The sequence below is a fragment of the Vicia villosa genome, linkage group LG6 (genome assembly GCF_029867415.1).
Source record: "Vicia villosa cultivar HV-30 ecotype Madison, WI linkage group LG6, Vvil1.0, whole genome shotgun sequence".
Taxonomy (NCBI): Eukaryota; Viridiplantae; Streptophyta; class Magnoliopsida; order Fabales; family Fabaceae; genus Vicia; species Vicia villosa.
This window is the reverse complement of record NC_081185.1, coordinates 74,804,634-74,826,428: the sequence shown is the minus strand read 5'-3', so window position 1 is coordinate 74,826,428 and position 21,795 is coordinate 74,804,634. Positions and strand designations below refer to the sequence as shown.

The 21,795-nt window shown below is 38.2% G+C and overlaps 1 long non-coding RNA gene across 1 annotated transcript; it reads right to left on the bottom strand.

The window, feature by feature from the left end:
* Positions 1–3,992: 3,992 nt before the first annotated feature.
* Positions 3,993–5,662, bottom strand: LOC131611668 (uncharacterized). Its single transcript, XR_009287080.1, has 4 exons — positions 5,291–5,662; positions 5,074–5,168; positions 4,750–4,860; positions 3,993–4,667 (listed from the first exon to the last, which is right to left on the bottom strand). It is a non-coding gene; the product is annotated as an uncharacterized LOC131611668 (long non-coding RNA).
* Positions 5,663–21,795: the final 16,133 nt, after the last annotated feature.

The window sequence follows — 21,795 nt, the reverse complement described above, 5'->3', positions numbered from 1 at the left end:
ACTTGAACAACAAGATGATGAAAGAATTATGTGAGGAATTCAAAATTGAGCATCATAACTCTTCTCCTTACAGACCAAAAATGAACGGTGCCGTTGAAGCCGCCAACAAGAACATTAAGAAAATCGTCCAGAAAATGGTCGTCACTTACAAAGATTGGCATGAAATGCTGCCATTTGCTTTACATGGGTACCGTACTTCAGTGCGTACTTCAACAGGGGCAACTCCCTTTTCTCTAGTATACGGCATGGAAGCTGTGCTCCCCGTAGAAGTTGAAATCCCATCAATGAGAGTCCTCATGGAGACTAGGTTATCAGAGGCTGAATGGTGTCAAAGCAGATACGATCAGTTGAATTTAATCGAAGAGAAACGTATGACTGCTCTATGCCATGGACAGTTATACCAAGCAAGGATGAAACAAGCTTTCAACAAAAAGGTTCGACCTCGTGAATTTCAAGAAGGCGACCTCGTGCTTAAAAAGATCTTGTCTTTTCAACCAGATTCTAGGGGCAAATGGTCTCCTAATTACGAAGGCCCGTATGTTGTCAAAAGAACATTTTCTGGCGGCGCCATGATTCTTACAACCATGGATGGTGATGAACTCCCACATCCTGTAAATGCTGATGCAGTCAAGAAATACTTTGTCTAAAAAATACAAAAGAACAGCTCGGTAAGTCGAAAACCCGCAAAGGGCGACTTAGGCAAAAATGAGCGTCTCGGTGGACTGAAAACCCAAAAGGGCGGTCCAGGCAAAAATTAGAGACAATAAACAGAAAAAATTCATCCTGGTAGATTGAAAACCTGAAAGGGCAATCTAGGCAAAAATTAGGGATTAATGACAAAGTAACTGTATCAGTCCGTACTTCGTCACCTGAAGAGTCTGTACTTCATCAAAGGATCTTCAATCAAATCATCGCCAATCTGAAGCGACAAGCACAGTTGGAACTCAGTTGTTAGGGAAAATAGTGGTTATTGCTTTCAATGTAGCCTTTTCCGCATAATTACCATTTCCAACTTTTGTAAATACTCCATGGAATCACGCCTTTAGCTGATTACCATCCTATTAAATAAATTTGAGCCTTGTGCCCATTTGTTTGCAATCTCTAATTTCTTTTAGCTTGCAAAATGACGCTTTAATTGTGTTATTCACTTTTGAAACAAAAAAAGAAAAAATAAATTTTAAATGAATTTACTTCACTTTTCTTTTTCAAAATAAAAGCGAAACTTTCCTTTGAGTTGTGAACAACAGAAGGAACATCAACAGCTATCTCCATGGGATGAATAAAAGATTATGATAGGAAAAGCTCTTCTATCCCCAGTGAAGAAGCTCTTCTATCCCCAGTAAAGAAGGTCTTTTATCCCCAGTGACGAAGATTTTCCATCACCAATGAAGAGGTTCTTCCATCTCAATAAGAAAAGATGCTTATCTTCCCCAGAGAAGTCTAAAACATGCAGCACCATTCATCACCCGTGCTATCTACACCGTGTTGAAGAACATTTGCCAAATATCTGGTTGTATTGCGACGTCGGTCCCTCTCCAGTATACTTCTTTGTCTGTCAGTATTGTCGGCATGCATACTACATTCATGACATTCATCATTCATACATATTTGCATCATTTATGCATTCTTGCATTTTTCAATGATTGCTTCGAAATCACTTGTTCAGGGTATATCTATCCCAAATAAAAAAAAGAAAAAGAAAAAAAAAAGAAACGGGTATGGGCGTGTCATCTCTCCAATAGGTTGTCACCCATAAGCAGAAATAAAATTTTCTTTCTCCAGTTCCCCACTAAGATCATTCCTCGTGGAAGAAGGTTTCTTTAGTTTTTCCTCTCAAAACAAAGGAGAAAATTCCCATTCGAGTTCATTCCTCATGGGTACAAAGTCTTGTTTGACTGTCTCTTTCCAATTCATTCTTGGTTAGAACCTTGTCTTTACCAAAAAATTCAAATTCCGATTCCTCAAACAGAGTCGTGAAAAAAAATTGAACCCTAAACAATAGCCTCATCATCTGAGCAGTTTATGTTTCTTTCAAAAATTTCCTCTCAAGGAAATCAATCATGAAGATCATTTGACGATCAGGGTCTTATTACTGTTCACAAGGCTGAATATCCAGTAATTCCCCTATCAAAGTCTCCAAAATCATTTTATCACTCGGCTGATAATTGATCTTGTCTTCAGAACCACTATCACGAGGCTGGTAGTCGGTAACCTTTTGTTCTGGTTATATTATTTAACATGTCTATCACCATGCTGATAGTCGGTAATATTAACCGAATCTTTGAAATGTATTTACCTTGACAAGTCTATCACAATGCTGATAGTCGGAAATACAGTTTCATATCTTTCACCTTCGCATTATTAAACAGGTCTATCCCCATGCTGATAGTCGATAATGTCGATAGGTAAGCTTTTCTTACAAAGCTATCATTCCCCGGTGAAGCATACACTTGCTTTCCCGAAAAAAAAGGAAAAAACAGATTCTCTTCCTAAAACGGATTGAGATATCCTTCCCGATCTCTTTTCCCCAGAGGAGTCAGTCTTGATATCCCTCGGTAAAGATATCCTTGCATCATTCGCAATTTTGGTATCTTAGGTCCAAAATTCGCGTCTTCTGATATTTAAGTCTCTTCCACCCTATCAAAACGAAGATTTTCAATCTTCATGTCTCAGGTTGAAGAAACTTAAATAGGGGCATCTGTCATACCCCAATTTTTGACCTAAGATACCACCTCATATCATTTGCATATGCATCATTTGCATCTCTAACAAATTGCATAGCTTGTGTTTGCTACTTGTGACTCAGCAGGGTTTAATCTAGAAATCACTCATCAGTACAAGTAACAAATCAATTAGGGTTTTGTTCTCCCTTTATCTCAAAGGAATCATCTTCATCAACAATCAACATTTGGTCCTCAGATTCATTTCAACAAGCTCAAAGGCTCTGAACCAACCAAATTAGGGTTTTGACTGAAGATAGTATACTCCTGACTTTTGCTCAGAATTTGACATAATGACTTGGGACATGACCTCAAGACCCCAAGTGCATCATTTTGACCTAATCCATTGGCTCAGAACATCTCCTATACAAAGATTGATCAGACAAATCCTCAGATCAGGGTTTTTGAACTATCAGGGACTGAAATCAGGGATCACATTTGGGAAACCCTAAAAATCCCCAGGAAGTCAATAAAAGATTTCAATCATCCTCTAATAATCCCTATGACAACATCCAATGGAAATTACATCTCAATTCAAGACCTACAGTCATCAATTTCATCTGGTCGACAATTAGGGTTTTTGACCTAATTCATCTGAACAACTGACTTTTTAATCAAGACAAGATGTCACAACTCAAACCATGACTCAAGGTCTTCCAATAACTCAATATGATTCATTCATTCACTCATTCTTTGCAAGATACATTCATGTTCGTGGGTGATTTCATTTTAAAGGCGCCATTGCCAATTGGTGCGATTTAAGAGACTTGCTTGGAATCTATTTCTTGGTTTTTTAGGCTCATGGATTGCTCATGGTGAAGATTTGATTCATATGAATTATTTGATCATTCATGGGAATTTCATCAAAGTTGCAAAGAAAATATCATGTTTAATTCATTGTTGGAAAATTACTTCAAAAATGATTCAAGATTATGGGTTCAAGGATTTTAATTCAAGATCATTTCTAATTCACGGTGCAAGAATACATTTCAAGACTTGAAATTCAAAACTTCACTACTTCAAGGATATTCCACCATTTCCTTTTGAAAAAGGATCATTCAAAGGAATTCAAGAATTGATTCAAGACATAGAAATTGCATTTGAAATTCATTCAAGAAATATTCAAGTTTCATACAATTTCATTCAAGGATTCTAAGAGAAATTCAAGCATTTACAAATGATGTTTCTTTACATGGAACAAATGAATCCAAAATTCAAGAATTACATCATTCCAAAATTCTATTCACTTTCAAGAATACAAGTTCATACAATTCTAAAGTGGAATAAATTTGGATTACAAAGAATAAAAGAAAATGCAATGCTTTCTTGAATTCTTCAATCTTCAAAGTCTTCATCCTTAAAGTTCAAGCTTCTTCATGCTTTCTTCAAAGTCCTCATGCAACATGAAAAAGAAACATAAGAGGGGTGAATTTAGCAAAAGAATAATTCAAGACAAAAAGGGGTGAGATTAGCAAAAATCCAACAAAGGAAATAATTCAAAAAAAAAGAAATAATTCAAAAAGGAATCAAAGATATTTCATGTCCACTTGCAAGAGAAAAATCTCATAAAGAATATTCTTATTCTTTTTCTTATCTTGCAATGATTGAAACTTGCCATTCAAGTTTACCAAATGCCAAACACTTCCTTAACTTTTCCTATAAATAGAAGGCCTCACTTCATTGCAAATCACACCAAAGCTACTATACTACTAGCTTTCTCACTTCTCTCTTTTCTCTCATAGTTTTCAAGTTTCTTGGCAAGAAGAAGCAATTCTTCAAACCAAAGAAAACCACTTGAGAAGTGAGAATTCCTAGTTACAAAGTTCCATGGTTTGAAGAGAGTGAAGAAGAAATTCTTCATACCTTGGTGTAGAGAGTTCCAACTTGAAGTCCATCTTCAAGTCTCCCTAATATCCAAAGAGATGGTATCATCTTCATCAAAGGATCCTACAACAACAAGCAAAGTTGTTAGGAAAATTGTTAGTAACAATTCAAAGTTGTTAGTAACAATAAACAATTCAAGGTGTACCTCAACAATAAACCGGCGAACACCTCCTCGCCGTAGGTAAGTTGTATTCATCCTCATGCTCAAATATTATTGTTTAAATCATTCTTGCAAATATGTTATTATTGTGCATAGCTGGAAATTGAAAACATAGAGATTGAGTTATTGTTGCTGTAAGTAAAAGCAAAAATTCAGCAGCTGTATCAACATCAATTGCAGCAAAAGTTCATGACAGGTTCAAAGCCTCGACAACAAAAATTCAAATTGTTCTTCAAAGATTCAGCAACAGAATCTTCACAACAAATTTGCAGTAAGTTCATAAACAGAAGCATAAGGATCAAAGCTTACCTCAACATCAAAACCGCAAAAATCTCCTTGCTGTAGGTACGTCGATTCAACTCTTTCTCTAAATATTGTAGTTTGTTGCTGTTAAACTTGGTTCCCTGTTAAAACGAAAATCACCAGAAAAAAATCAAAACATGGAGACTAAGCTACCAACTGAGTTATAATCATAAAACTAAAAAAACGAATCTATTTAAGAAGTTGGAAAAATAATTCGTTTTACCTTCAAAATGAAACAACCAAGAAGCACCCTGAGAAGTTGTTGTTGTTGCTATTCTTCGTGAGAAAAAATAAGCACCGAGAGACCATAGTTGTTGTCGCCGTCTGCGGAAAAGATGATGATGAGAACGAAAATCCACCATGGTTGAATCTAAGTAAACACCACTGTTGCTGTTGTTCACTGAGTAAAAGAACCATGAGCTTCCTTGTTGTTTAACTGAGAGAAAAAACGAGTGATGGAGAGAATGAGTCGTTGTTGTTGTTGATTGAGCAGGGAGAATTTTATGTTGTGTTTTAGCCATGGAAGAGAGAAAGGAAGCATGTGAGAACGAAAATGAGAGGGGAAAGGCGCCTCTGCCTCTTTGCTTCATTCATTTAGGGTTTACAAAACCCAATTAGTTCACTTAAGATGGGCGGATCCGGGTTCCATCTGACCCGACCCGGTCCGGCCTAGCTTTCTTTTATTTTTTCAGCTTTTGAATCATTTGGGTTGCATACTCCAATTCGGGTTTCACACCCACCTCTGGCCCAATTATTAGTTCTTTTAACTATTTCTTTTAGTTTTCTTTAAGAAATTGTTTGCATAAAAAAGACTAAGTATTCTAATTTAATATAGGAATTAGTTTTATTTTCTAATCCATATTAAAAAACTCCAAAAAAATATTTTCTTTTTTATATTTAGGTTTATATTTGTATAATCTAATTTTAGATATAAAAAGAATTATTTTTTTTCTTGTTAAGTTTAATTATTTGTTTAATTAGCATTATTAATTAACTTAACTTCATCCAAAAATCACAAAAAAAAATATATCTTTATTAGATTAATATTATTTGATTACCATTGCACATTGCTTGAATTTTCTAACTTCATCCGAGACTTCGAGATTATTTCTCTGTTGTTCTCTGTTTGTTTGGTCTTCCATTTGTTGTAGAACTCCATAAACAATTACTGGATGATCATGGAATTGCTGAAAGCTGTGAGCTTATTCGACGTTTCTTTTCTGCTGGTGTGGATCCTTAATATCTGTTGAGATCCTAATTTATTCCAAGCATATCACTTGAAGATCACGGTAACACCTCAAACTCAGAAATCCAATTTTCTCATTCTTCGAGGTAAGCCTAAAACTCAATCAACTGTTTTCACAACAGTAATCAATTCACTTTCAAATCATCCATTGTTTTTCAAAACAAGTGGGGCCTCTCGAATATTAGAGAGTGTAAGTCCCATTTCTTTTCTTTTTGTACAGTTTGTTTTTTTCTTTAAACAATAAAACTTCAAAACAAAAATCTTTTCAAAACAATTTTCAAATCATTTTCAAAACAACAAAACTTCAAAGAAACAAACTTTTCAAATATACCATGGGCCTCCACGTAGGTATAAGTCCCAAGCCCCTTTTGTACATACCCATTCCAGTACATGAAATTAGGTATTTCATTGTACGCCTTTTGTACATATCTCAATCAATCTGTTTTTTCAACTTTGAATAACAAACCAAAAATGAAGGTTTCTTTAAATCTTCCCAAAAATACCATGGGCCTCCATGTAGGTATAAGTCCCGAGCCCTTGTAAATACCTGTTTACATAGCTTTGAATAAATTCAAGTGGACCTCTCCTCGAGTATGAGTCCCGAGCCCCCGTGTATACAAATGGATTATGCTTACAGGTATATTTCCTTCATAAACTCCATTATATACACACACTTTGTCATATATGTATAACTGTTCATATTTGTTCATGTACTTGTTCATATTTGTTCGTACTTGTTCATATTTGTGATTGTGTTATATATACTTGTTCAACTTAGTACAACACTAGGTTCCCCATAGCCTCCTATTGGGCTTCGTGCAAAGAATCTCCACTAGTTTAGGTTAGGACATAGAGTATGGTTTCCCGGTGAAATCGCTCTAAGAGCTCAAACCAACTATACCATGCCTCCCCTTGGGCTTTGTACAAACGAGTGACCCTCCCATAGCCTCCTCTTGGGCTTACAATGCAAGGACCCTGGATTGTCCCTCCCATAGCCTCCTCTTGGGCTTACAATGCAAGGACCCTCAGATAGCCTCCTCTTGGGCTTCGTACAAGGACCCACGGGCTTCTTATAAGCATCCCCAATATCCAAATCAAATACCCTAGGAGATTAGACATTTATCATCTCTATGATAGGAGTATCTCTTCTATATCATCACAAACAATCAATCAATCAAACTTTTTTGCCACAAGGCTGGCTAATCAATCAAACCGTTTTGCCACCGTACTGGCTGATTAATCAAAGTTTTTGTCACAAGGCTGACTTCATTGAAACTTTTACCACGAGGCTGGCTGATTAATCAAAACTTTTTGTCACAAGGCTGACTTCATTGAAAGTTTTTGCCACAAGGCTGGTTAAACAAACAAAAAAACATCTTTATCATTCTAAGCGCCATAAGTGGCATGGCCCAGGGCTTATAATGAAAAGATTTTCAAACAAAAACAAACAGATGTATGTGATGATATAGATTAGATACATCGAACATTGAGATGACATATGTCTCTTTTCCTTTGCTTCCACTAGCATAAGTGGGAACTACGATTGCTCTGACTTTCTCAACATCCCTTTGAGAATACGTAGGCACAAGGTCATATCCTTGGCGAGCAAAACAAAACAAAAAAAACCACTCAAACCTTAGCACCCGTAGACCCGAGCTACAGATGCTCTGATTCCCTCTAAGGGATATGTATGCAGAGGATCGCGATGATCTTTGCGAGCATAATCAAACAAACACCTTAGGTCCCACCTATTTCACAAGAACCTCTCAATAACATGGAATGAAAAACAAAGCAAAGAAACCTATAGAGTACTATAGATACGTTGGGTGCTAATACCTTCCCTTCGTATAACCAACCCTCTTACCCAAGATCTCTCCCCCCACTTTTAGGTTATTGCAGCTTTTTTCCTTTTCCTCCTTTGGAAATAATAAAAAGTTTGGTCGGTACAAAAGAAAAATCATTTTTTTGAGCACTCGAGCCCAAAGAAGGCATCAGGTGTCTCATCCACAAAAAAGAGGAACAAAACGATTTTTCGCCCGCGACAGAAAAATGGCGACTTCACTGGGGAGAATCTTTTTATTGTTTCCAAAGGAAGGGTTAATTCTATTTGCTTTATTTTTCATTTTTTGTTATATGTGTGGTTCTGGTTCTGTTACTTGTGTGGTTCTGTTACAAGTGATACATTATGGACAAATCCTAACCCGGATTAAGTACACATAAGAAATTAGGTGGAGGGTATAGTCATGTGCAGGCGCACGTGAGAATCCTTCCGCTCAGTGGAGGTTCCTTGTTTGTAATATATGTTTAGCGAGTTAATTGCGAAGACATTATTGCTTTCATTGAACTGTAGAAGCTGAGTTGGCTGTAGAACCCCAACCCATCCTGGCCTTATTAGGTTGTGGTGCAGAAACTATTCAGGTGAAGACTTGGATTAGTTGTCATGCGGAGAACCACACTCAGACGAGTTTTTCTTGAGAATATTGCTGGCTCATGAGTTTAATTGTGGAAAGCCGGCAATATCCGAAAGAAAAATGTAGACTCTGACGTATCAGTAGAACATGTTTTACAGGTGATTAACTAGAACTATCCCATGTTTGGTTCTCTGACCTCATGCTCGTGACGCTGGACCTTTGAACCTGTGTGTACCATGTTTGTGTTACCATGTTTGTGTTGCCATGTTTACAGTACCATGTTTGCGTTACCATGTTCGCTTTACCATGTTTGAATATGTGGCATCCATGCATCCATGCATTCATACATCCATAAAAAAATAAAAAAAATAAATAAAAAAAAATCTTTTTCCATAAAAACATGATTTTTTCCAAACAATTAGAGAATTTTCTTTGCAAACATTATAGGATTAGGTTATGGAGTGGGTAAAAAGGCATACCAAGAGGTACGGTTTCAAAGAGCCTAATGTGGAAAGACTGAAAGAGTTAGCGTCTTTTGTACAAGATCCTTCTGATTTTAGGAAAAGCCATGGAAAGCTTTTGCCTATCTTGAACACTCATGTTGATGAAGGACTTCTCAAAACTCTGGTTCAGTTTTATGATCCCGTCTATCGGTGTTTTACCTTTCCAGACTATCAGTTGGTACCAACCTTGGAAGAATATGCCAATCTTTTGGGTATTCCTGTGTCTGACAAAATACCTTTCAATGGTTTGGAAGCCATTCCTAAGTCACCAGTCATTGCAACAGGTACCCACTTGAAGAAATCTGAAATAGAGAGTAATTGGACTACCAAAGGAAACCTTCCAGGTTTGCCTTCACAGTTTCTAATAAAGAGAGCCTTTGATTTCATCGAGACTGGTAGCATGATAGCTTTTGAAGCTGTACTAGCCTTGCTCATCTATGGGTTGGTTCTGTTTCCCAATATCGACGACTTTGTTGATATCAATGCCATAAAGGTCTTTTTGAATGGAAATCCCGTTCCGACTCTGCTTGGTGACATGTATTTCTCTGTCCATCATAGGAATCACCAAGGTGGTGGAATTATTGTATGTTGTGCACCTCTGTTGTTTAAATGGATTGTTTCACACTTACCTAAGTCTCCCATTTTCATGGAAAACCGGGAAGGTTTACGTTGGTCTCAAAGACTTATGTCTCTTACTAATAATGATATTCAGTGGTATACCTTGGCTCGCTGCGGTACAGAAACCATTGAAAGTTGTGGAGAATTCGCCAACGTACCCCTCATTGGTACACAAGGAGGAATTAACTACAATCCGGTCCTAGCCCGACGACAACTCGGGTATGCAAATTCAACTAAACCCATTGGCCCTACAGTGGAAAGTGTCATACCCCAATTTTTGACCTAAGATACCACCTCATATCATTGCATATGCATCATTTGCATCTCTAACAAATTGTATAGCTTGTGTTTGTTACTTGTGACTCAGCAGGGTTTAATCTGGAAATCACTCATCAGTACAAGTAACAATCAACTAGGGTTTTGTTCTCCCTTCATCTCAAATGAATCATCTTCATCAATAATCAACATTTGGTCCTCAGAGATTCATTTCAACAAGCTCAACAGCTTTGAGTCGACTGAATTAGGGTTTTGACTGAAGACAGCACACTCCTGACTTTTGCTCAGAATTTGACCTAATGGCTTGGGACATGATATCAAGACCTCAAGTGCATCATTTTGACCTAATCTATTGGCTCATAACATCTCCTACACAAAGATTGATCAGACAAATCCTCAAATCAGGGTTTTGAACTATCAGGGACCGAAATCAGGGATCACATTTGGGAAACCCTAAAAATCCCCAGGAAGTCAATCAAAGGTTTCAATCATCCTCAAATAATCCCTATGACAATATCCCATGGGAATTGCATCTCAATTCAAGGTCCACAGTCATCAATTTCATCAGGTCGACAATTAGGGTTTTGACCTAATTCACTGAATAACTGACTTTTTAATCAAGGCATGGTGCCACAACTCAAACCATGGCTCAATATCCTCTAATGCTTCAATATGATCCATTCATACCACTCATTTGGTGAGGATAGCCTGTTTCATTTGAAAACTCCAGAAACGCGATTCGTCTAAAAAAGTCAACTGTACAGAATCACCATTGACTTTTGGGGAATTTTGGTCAACCATGACTTTTGAAGTTTTAAATCATCAATATATGATATGAGAAGTCATTTGGTCAAGAAAAATCAAGAAAATCAATCAAGAATCAAAAAGTCAAAAGTTTGACTTTCATACTTAGAAAATCTTTCTAAGTGTTTTTCATGGTTTTTTCCAAACTTTGGGAGGGAATTTCTCAAAATTTCACCTACAAACTGAAAAAAACTTCCAACATGAAAGTTGTAGATTTTGATCCAATGAACAACTTTGTCACATATAATTTTTTTCCATAAGATCAACCATTTAAGAGATATGGAGCTTCAAAGTTGGTATCTTTTGAAAACTTCACTTAAAACCTCATTTTTCTCAAAGTTCATGGATCTTTTTCACCCACTTCCTTAAAGATCTTGAAGAAACTTTCAACTAGGGTTTTGAAGTATGTAATATGAGCTTTCCAAAATGTCCAAGAGCATGAAAAAATATGGAGTGTAGCTATGGTTTTGAATTTTGACATTAGTGACCATTTTCACTTGAAATTTCAAGCCATTTTTGCAAAGTTATGAACCAATTTGCCAAATAATGCAAGTAATGACACACCAAAGCAATGATTGAATGATATTTTCTGGTTTAAGATCAGATAGGAAAGAGATAAGAAGCTTGGCCAAAATAACCATGGTTTAGTTACTTTTAACCATTGCATTAAATGTGAAAGATTCCTTTCTATCCCTTAAGCCAAATCATCAAACTTTGAAGCAAGTTGCAAAGCTCTGAGTGCAGACTCTTTGGCCTATAAATAGAGGTCCAAACTCCATTCAAAATCACACCAAAGTCACACAAATTATAGGCTTTCTCTTTCTTTCTTAGAATGCAAGTTTCTTAAGTTTCAAAGAGGTAAAATGCTCAACCTCTAAACCTTTGAATTTCTGACCAAAGTGATGCTTCCCACAAACCACAAACATCATATGGGATGTGTTTGATCCACTCACACACTCTAAAAACATCTCAAACTCAAAATCACTACCTCACTTCTCAAATATGCATAATCTAAGCCTTATCATGCCAAAATCCATTCAAGATCATTTCTGTCCAAAATAACACTTCTAACACCTCACATATATCACATATGAACTATCCAAACACTCACATATGATCTGTAACCTCATAATCTTCAGATTCGATTCACACTCCAAGGTTATGCAGTTCGGGTACCACAGCTTAGCACAGATGAATTCATATGGTTCCAGGCATCCAGACACCTTCCATAATCATCATTGAAGCTATTCAGATTGATACAAAGCATCTGTAACATCTCCAGATCAAAATCCAATTCTCAGTTTGGCCGTTTTTGAGGTAAGTGCACTTGAACTTCAAACTCATACTTGCACGCATCATAAATAAAATATGAGCATACCATCTTGTTTCTGCACCTATGAGGATCATTAACCCTCAATCAATTGCATCATAACATGATCATACACGATTTCACATTGAATTTCAGTTCTAGGGTTCTTCGTGTTCATCAGAAAATTGATAGTCTTAGAGTGAAAATAAATGAAATTAAATGCTATCATCATGTTCCTCGTCCAAAACCGAGCAAGATAGACCCTTCACTTGATCAATTTGGTTCAGTTTCAAGAATTTTCAAAATCAAATGGGGATGGTGTTCTTGGCGCCATTTTCTGTTCATAATTTTCAAATATCAGTTTTCAAATATAATTAAACGAAGTTGTTATAATAACAAGCTGCGCGCGCAGCTGGGTTGGCAAGTGTTTTGGCTGGTAAACACAAGGGCGTGGGTTCAACACCTCTAGGGACCAAAACCATTTTTTTACAACTATTTTTCTTTCATTTTTTAACAAACTTCAATTAATTATTTAACTAACCAAATCAATTCATTTTTCATTCATTTTTTACACACCTCTCATTTAATATATATATTTTAAGAATATCAAAAAAAATCATCAAAAAATATTTATTTGATACATTTTAAATAGTTTTAAAATGACTTGTTTTTAAGTAATTTTAATACTTTTAAATACTATTTTTCATTTGATTTTCAAACTTAGTAACTTGTAAATATTTTTTGAAGCAAATCCTAATCATCTAAGTGTTAATTGAGGATGATCTTTTGATTAAATTGACTTCTTTCAAAATTCAAATCGTTTTAAAACAAGCGATCGCGGTTCTTTTCAAAAACAATGAACCATTTCTTTTTGAAACTTTTGATTAAATCTTTTAATTGATCAATTGATTTTCAAAACGATGTGGGGCCTCTCGAATATTAGAGAGTATAAGACCCACTCCTTTTTCTTTTTACACAGTCTTTTTTATTCAAAATAAATAAACTTTCTTTCAAAACAAACTTTCAAACCGTTTTTCAAACGACGCGACTGTAAATAAAACGATCAACCATGTTTTGTAAATAACGCCACGGGCCTCCACGTAGGTATAAGTCCCAAGCCCCTTTTGTACATACCCATTCCTGTACATGAAATTAGGTATTTCATTGTACACACACTTTCTTGTACATACCTCGATCTGTTTTTTTAACTTTGAATAACAAACCAAAAATGAAGGTTTCTTTAAATCTTCCCAAAAATACCATGGGCCTCCACATAGGTATAAGTCCCGAGCCCTTGTAAATACCTGTTTACATAGTTTTGAATAAACTCAAGTGGACCTCTCCCCGAGTGTGAGTCCCGAGCCCTGTGTATACAAATGGATCATGCTTACAGGTATATTTCCTTCATAAACTCCATTATATACACACACTTTGTAACTGTTCATATTTGTTCATGTACTTGTTCATGTTTGTTCGTACTTGTTCATACTTGTGATTGTGTTATAGATATGCTTGTTCAACTTAGTACAACACTAGGTTCCCCATAGCCTCCTATTGGGCTTCGTGCAAAGAATCTCCCCTAGTTTAGGTTAGGACATAGAGTATGGTTTCCCGGTGAAATCGCTCTAAGAGCTCAAACCAACTATACCATGCCTCCCCTTGGGCTTTGTACAAACGAGTGTCCCTCCCATAGCCTCCTCTTGGGCTTACAATGCAAGGACCCTCGATAGTCCCTCCCATAGCCTCCTCTTGGGCTTACAATGCAAGGACCCTCGGATAGCCTCCTCTTGGGCTTCGTACAAGGACCCACGGGCTTCTTATAAGCATCCCCAATATCCAAATCAAATACCCTAGGAGATTAGACATTTTTCATCTCTATGCTAGGAGTATCTCTTTTATATCATCACAAACAATCAATCAATCAATCAATCAATCAAACTTTTTTGCCACAAGGCTGGCTAATCAATCAAACTGTTTTACCACCGTACTGGATGATTAATCAAAGTTTTTGTCACAAGGCTGACTTCATTGAAACTTTTGCCACAAGGCTGGCTGATTAATCAAAGTTTTTGTCACAAGGCTGACTTCATTGAAACTTTTGCCACAAGGCTGGTTAAACAACAAAAACATCTTTATCATTCTAAGCACCCTAAGTGGCATGGCCCCGGGCTTATAATGAAAAGATTTTCAAACAAAATCAAATAGATGTATGTGATGATATAGATTAGATACATCTAGCATTTAGACGACATTTGTCTATTTTCCTTTGCTTCCACTAGCATAAGTGGGAACTACGATTGCTCTGACTTTCTCAACATCCCTTTGAGAATACGTAGGCACAAGGTCGATCCTTGGCGAGCAAAACAAAAAAACCATTCAAACCTTAGCACCCGTAGACCCCGAGCTACAGATGCTCTGATTCCCTCTAAGGGATATGTATGCAGAGGATCGCGATGATCTTTGCGAGCATAATCAAACAAACACCTTAGGTCCCACCTATTTTACAAAAACCTCCACCACAACAAGAATGGAATAAACAAAACAAAGAAACCTATAGAGTACTATAGATACGTTGGGTGCTAATACCTTCCCTTCGTATAACCAACCCTCTTACCCGGAATCTCTCCCCCACTTTTTAGGTTATTGCAGCTTTTTTCCTTTTCCTACTTTGGAAACAATAAAAAGTTTGGTCCGTACAAAAGAAAAATCATTTTTTTTGAGCACTCGAGCCCAAAGAAGGCATCAGGTGTCTCATCCACAAAAAAGAGGAACAAAACGATTTTTCGCCCGCGACAGAAAAATGGCGACTTCACTGGGGAGACATCTTTTTATTGTTTCCAAAGAAAGGGTTATTTCTATTTGTTATGTTTTTATTTTTGTGTGGTTCCTTGGTTCTGTTACTTGCGTGATTCTGTTACAAGTGATACATTATGGACAAATCCTAACCCGGATTAAGTACACATAAGAATTAGGTGGAGGGTATAGTCATGTATGGCATACAAGGAGTTCAGTCCTTAAAAAGTCAGCATGAGAATCCTTCCGCTCAGTGGAGGTTCCTTGTTTGTAGTACATGTTTAGCAAGTTCAGTTGCGAAGACATTATTGCTTTCATTGAACTGTAGAAGCTGAGTTGGCTGTAGAACCCCAACCCATCCTGGCCTTATTAGGACGTGGTGCAGAAACGATCCAGGTGAAGACTTGGATAGTTGTCATGCGGAGAACCACACTCAGACGAGTTTTTCTTGAGAATATTTCTAGCTCACAAGTTCAGTTGTGCAAGCCGGTAATATCCGAAAGAAAAATGTAGACTCTGACGTATCAGTAGAACATGTTTTGCAGGTGATAAACCCTAGTACTATCCCATGTTTGGTTCTCTGACCTCATGCTCGTGACGCTGGACCTTTGAACCTATGTGTACTATGTTTGAATTACCATGTTTGAACTACCATGTTTGCGTTACCATGTTTGAACTACCATGTTTGCTTTACCATGTTTGAATATGTGGCATCCACGCATCCATGCATTCATACATTCATTAAAAAACCCATCTTTTTCCATAAAAACATGATTTTTCCAAAAAAAAAAATTTAGAAATTTTCCTTGCAAACATTATAGGATTAAGTTATGGAGTGGGTAAAAAGGCATACCAAGAAGTACGGTTTCAAAGCTCCTAATGTAGGAAGACTGAAAGAGTTAGCATCTTTTGTACAAGATCCTTCCGATTTTAGGAAAAGCCATGGAAAGCTTTTGCCTATCTTGAACACTCATGTTGATGAAGGACTTCTCAAAACTCTGGTTCAGTTTTATGATCCCGTCTACCGGTGTTTTACCTTTCCAGACTATCAGTTGGTACCAACCTTGGAAGAATACGCCGATCTTTTGGGTATTCCTGTATCTGACAAAATACCTTTCAATGGTTTGGAAGCCATTCCTAAGTCACCAGTCATTGCAGCAAGTATCCACTTGAAGAAATCTGAAATAGAAAGTAATTGGACTACCAAGGGAAACTTTCCGGGTTTGACTTCGCAGTTTCTAATAAAGAAAGCCTTTGATTTCATTGACACTGGTAGCATGATAGCTTTTGAAGCTATACTAGCCTTGCTCATCTATGGGTTAGTTCTGTTTCCCAACGTCAACGACTTTGTTGATATCAACGCCATAAAGATCTTTCTGATTGGAAATCCTGTTCCGACTTTGCTTGGTGACACGTATTTCTCTATCCATCATAGGAATCGCCAAGGCGGTGGAATCATTGTATGTTGTGCACCTCTTTTGTACAAATGGATTGTTTCACACTTACCTAAGTCCCCTATTTTCACGGAAAACCGAGAAGGCTTACGTTGGCCTCGAAGACTCATGTCTCTTGCTAATAATGATATTCATTGGTATACCTTGGCTCGCTGTGGTACAGAAACCATTGATAGTTGTGGAGAGTTCGCCAACGTACCTCTCATTGGCACACAAGGAGGAATTAACTACAATCCGGTCCTAGCCCGACGACAACTCGGGTATGCAAATTCAGTTAAACCTGTTGGTCTCGCAGTGGAAAGCTACTTCTACCAAGAAGGGGAGGATCCTCAAGGGTTGAAAACAAGAATGGTGAGAGCTTGGTACGACGTCCGATGGAAAGGAAAAGGTGAGATAAGAAATTGCATTGCTACGGACACCTACACCAGCTGGGTGAAGAAAAGAGAAAAGGAGTTTCAAATGCCTTATGATTATGAAAAACCCATGTTCCCTGTGGTGTCTCAACTACCCAATGTTCCCATTAACACTGTAGAAGAGTACCAGGAAATCTTAGCCAAGATAAGGTTAGAAAAGGACTCTTGGGAAGAAAAGTTTCGTAAAACTGATGAGGAAAATAGAAAGTTGAAGAAAAGAGTGAAAGATCACGAAGAAACTCTCTATTATCAAGATGGATGGCTCATGAGCAAAGATGAGAAGATTCGTCAGAAAGATGCCGCAATCAGAAGATACATCAAAGAAAGCAAGAAGAATCTTGAAGCCTCGACAAGCAACGCTCCGACTCCTGATGATTGGAAGAATGTTGTTGACAAGCTGAGAGCTGAAAAGGCCGAGTTGAAAGCTTACTATGGGAAAGAAATCATGAAGCTCAAGCTGCACAACGCATTTGGTTCTTCGTCTGATGAAGATGTTTAGGATTTGTTTAGATTTTCATGTATCATTTGATTCTGTAAGGAGCTATGCTCCAATGTTGTAACATTTCCCATTTATTGAATAAAAGAATTGTTTGTGTTCAAATGTTTGCAAGGAAATAATCTTTAAAATGTTTGGAAAAATCATAAATTTCTTTTTGCATACATCATTCTGCATATCGAGTCTGTTGTATAGAGTCTCATCTTTTGGATCTTTCTCCATTAGATCGTCAAGCTGTCGCGTCTCAAAGTTTCTCGACCGCGCTCGCAATCAGATCACAGATACTATACTCGTTCAAGCAGAAGAAGAGTAATGGAACACTCTGAACAAGAGAATATTGAGCTCCGTGGTACAGTGACCACCCTTCAGGAAAAGTTGGAAAGTCTCACTACTCTGGTTGACTCTTTAATGGCCGCACAGTATCAGCCGCCGCCACCTAACAGTCAAGCAACGGTAACATCTGAAGTCACTACTCCAGTTTCTACAGTTGCATTCAACATTCCATCTTTCTCCATGCCAGAAGGTTGGGGCCCGCCTTTCAGTTTTGGTACAGGTTTCCGCCATAATTTCTCTGGGGTTCAAACAGCTACAACTGAAGCGCCTGCTGCACAAGGTTCAGCATTTATTCCGCATTCAGGGATAACTTTTTCCCAAATCACTATGGCACTTTCTCAACCCACTATGACGGTTCCGACCCCTACGGTTCACACTGTTCCTTATGATGGCAATGAGATTTATCATGATCAAGGTGATAGCACAAATCCGCGTAATCTTGTGGAAGATCTCCAAGAACAGTTCAACAAGATTCAACTAGAAGTCAAAGCTATTCGTGGGAAAGATTTGTTTGGAAAGAATGCCCAGGAGCTATGTTTGGTTCCCAGTGTACAAATACCAGCTAAATTCAAGGTCCCAGACTTTGAGAAGTACAAAGGTAGTTCTTGTCCACAAAGTCATCTCGTAATGTATGCCAGAAAGATGTCTACTTATGCAGATAATCATCAGTTGCTTATCCATTACTTTCAAGACAATTTGACTGGTGCCGCACTGAAGTGGTACACAGGCTTGGATAGCACTAATATTCGAACATTCAATGACCTAGGTGAGGCCTTTGTCCGACAATACAAATACAACTCGGATATGGCTCCCGACAGAGATCAGCTTCGATCCATGGCTCAGAAAGACCATGAAGCTTTCAAAGAGTATGCCCAACGATGGAGAGAAACTGCTGCTCAGATTAATCCACCGTTAAAAGAGAAAGAGATGACAAAGATCTTTTTGAATACTCTCAGTCCGTTTTATTATGAACGCATGATTGCTAGTGCTCCAAGTGATTTCACCGAAATGGTAAACATGGGGATGCGTCTAGAAGAAGGAGTCCGAACCGGACGTCTGACTAAAGAAGGTGGATCTTCAAGTGGAACCAAAAAGTTCGGAAGTGGTTTCCCAAAGAAGAAAGAGCAAAGTGTTGACATGGTATCCCAAGGGAGGCCAAGAGGAAATGTCAGTCGTCAACAACAGGTTTCTGCTATTGCGCCAGTCGTTAATACAGCGCCAAATCCAGGATTTACCCCGCAGTTTCAACAACAACAGCCTCGACAACAGGCTCAACAACTTAACAACAATCAGAATCGTGTGCAAAGAGCTCCACAGTTTGATCCGATTCCAATGACCTATACAGAATTGTACCCTGCTTTGATTGAAAAAGGTCTCGTTCAAACTAGAGCACCACCACCAGTACCTGAGAGACTCCCATGGTGGTACAAAGCAGAGGTCTCATGCCCTTATCATCAAGGAGCACCTGGCCATGATCTTGAGCATTGCATAGCCTTGAAATATGAGGTCCAGAGGTTGGTTAGATCTAATCTTCTCTCTTTCAGAAATTTGAACCCTAATGTGCAAGCAAATCCGCTGCCCAATCATGGAGGGCATGTTGTAAACATGGTATATGGATGTCCTGGCCAATACCGAGTCTATAATATCAACTTCTCAAGAGCAGATTTGGTACAAATGCACGCTACTCTTTGTCGGGGGCCGAATTTTCGCCAGCATCAATACGGTTCCTGTAGAATATGTTGTGTGGATCCTCACGGGTGTTCGATTGTGAGAAGAGATCTCCAAGTTTTGCTAGATAATGGTACTATTGAGATCTACAGAAATAGGGATGAAAATGAAGTTAACATGATAGGATGTTATCCGCATGAGCTTTTAGTCTCAGATATCAACTCGGAAATGCCTACAGTTAACGTTATCGTTCCTCATTTCAACATGCCTGAGCGTATGGAAGTTACTTACAACAAGCCAAAGGTTCCTATTGCTCCTTTGATCATTTGTCTACCTGGACCTGTTCCTTATGACTCTGACAAGGCAGTTCCATACAACTACAATGCAACAATGATAAAGGATGGACAAGAAGTTCCTTTACCAACTCTTTCATCTGTCGTAAACATCGCTGATGTGAGTCGAGTAACAAGAAGTGGACGTGTGTATACTCCACTACCTCCAAAGCAGCCTGTTGCTCCTGTAACTGGGCAAAATCCTGTTAATATACCAGTGGGGAATCCTGTGGAAACTCCTGTCAGTAATACAAACACTAATATTGGTCAATCCAGTGGAACCAATGTGAATCCTGATTTTGACGAAATTTTGAAACTCATCAAAAGAAGTGAATACAAAATTGTGGATCAGCTTATGCAGACTCCTTCAAAGATCTCAATACTTTCATTGCTTTTAAACTCTGAAGCCCACAGGGAAGCCCTGATGAAGGTCTTAGATCAAGCTTTTGTAGATCATGATGTGACTGTTGACCATTTTGATGGGATAATAGCCAACATAACTGCTTGCAACAATTAAGCTTCTGTGATGAAGAACTCCCCGAGGAGGGCAGAAATCACAATCTTGCTTTGCACATTTCTATGAACTGTCAGTCGGACTCTTTGTCCAATGTGTTGGTAGACACCGGATCTTCCTTGAATGTGATGCCAAAGACGACTCTTGCTCGCTTGTCATACCAAGGAATGCCTATGAAGTTCAGTGGTGTAGTTGTCAAAGCATTTGATGGATCGCGAAAATCTGTTATCGGTGAAGTCAACCTTCCCATGACAATTGGTCCGCATACATTTCAAATCATCTTCCAGATCATGGACATTCAAGCTGCTTATAGCTGTCTGTTGGGACGACCATGGATCCATGAAGCAGGGGCAGTAACTTCTACTCTCCATCAAAAGTTAAAGTTTGTAACAAATGGAAAATTGGTAACAATAAGTGGAGAACAAGCCTTAATGGTGAGTCATTTATCCAATTTCTCTTTCATTGGTGCTGATGATGTGGAAGGAACTCCGTTCCAAGGTCTCTCTTTAGAAGACGAATCTTCCAAAAAGAAAGCATCGATCTCTTCTTACAAAGAGGCAGTAAAAGTAGTGAAAGATGGAACTACCAATGGCTGGGGGCAAGTTGTGATCCCTACCAAGAATGAAACCAGAGCAGGACTCGGATGTTCACCAACATTCTCAAACTGCACCAAGAAGGATGAAACCCTTCGTCCGATCAAAGAAACGTTCCATAGTGGAGGGTTCCTTAACCCAATTCCTCAAGAGGTTAATGTCCTTATTGAAGAATGCATCGAAGAAGGTCTCTCCGATACTGAAGAAGAATGGAAATGTTATCTCAATGACTCGGGATATGTATCTCAGGAAGAACCATATCCTTCTTCAGAAGAATCCAATGGCAAAGAAACTGAGCCTGTTCCTGCAGAAATATGGGACACCTTGGGACAACCAAGTGGAAAATTTGATTATATGGTGAAATACACTGCACCTGAAAGTTCAAAGATTGCGATTGAAGACATCCAACCAACCGGATGGGGAGATTCCTTTGAATATAATAGTCAACCAGAAGAGGCTTATCAGCCCTGTCAATTTTCTCAGCAGCCTGAAATTACTGAAGATTTCAGCTTCAATGCATCTGCCAAAGTTCATAATCCTGAAAATGGTTACTATCACATAAATGCCATTTTTGAAGATGAAGGGGAAGATGGTCCCGCAACTGACTCAGAAAGTGTCGCTGACAATGAGTCTCTCCATCCTGAAGACTGGGAAGAACACCCTGAAAATTCTGAAGATTGTGACTCGTCTTATGCTCTTCAAGAAACAGAAGAAGACCGTTTCAACTCTACAAAGAACAAGGTTGACAAACCAGGACCTTCAAATCCTGCTCGACCCGCGGTCAATATCAATACTGAAGATAATTCTGAGGAGAATTTTCCTGAATACATAATACACAGAGGAGTTCGTTGTTACTGGAAGGCTGTCGACGTTCCGAATGTTGTTCGCCGCTCAAAGTAATCACCTCGCTGTTATTTTGACCTCCTGCCTTGCCCAAAGCAGAGAGATGTTTTATAGGGCTTTGC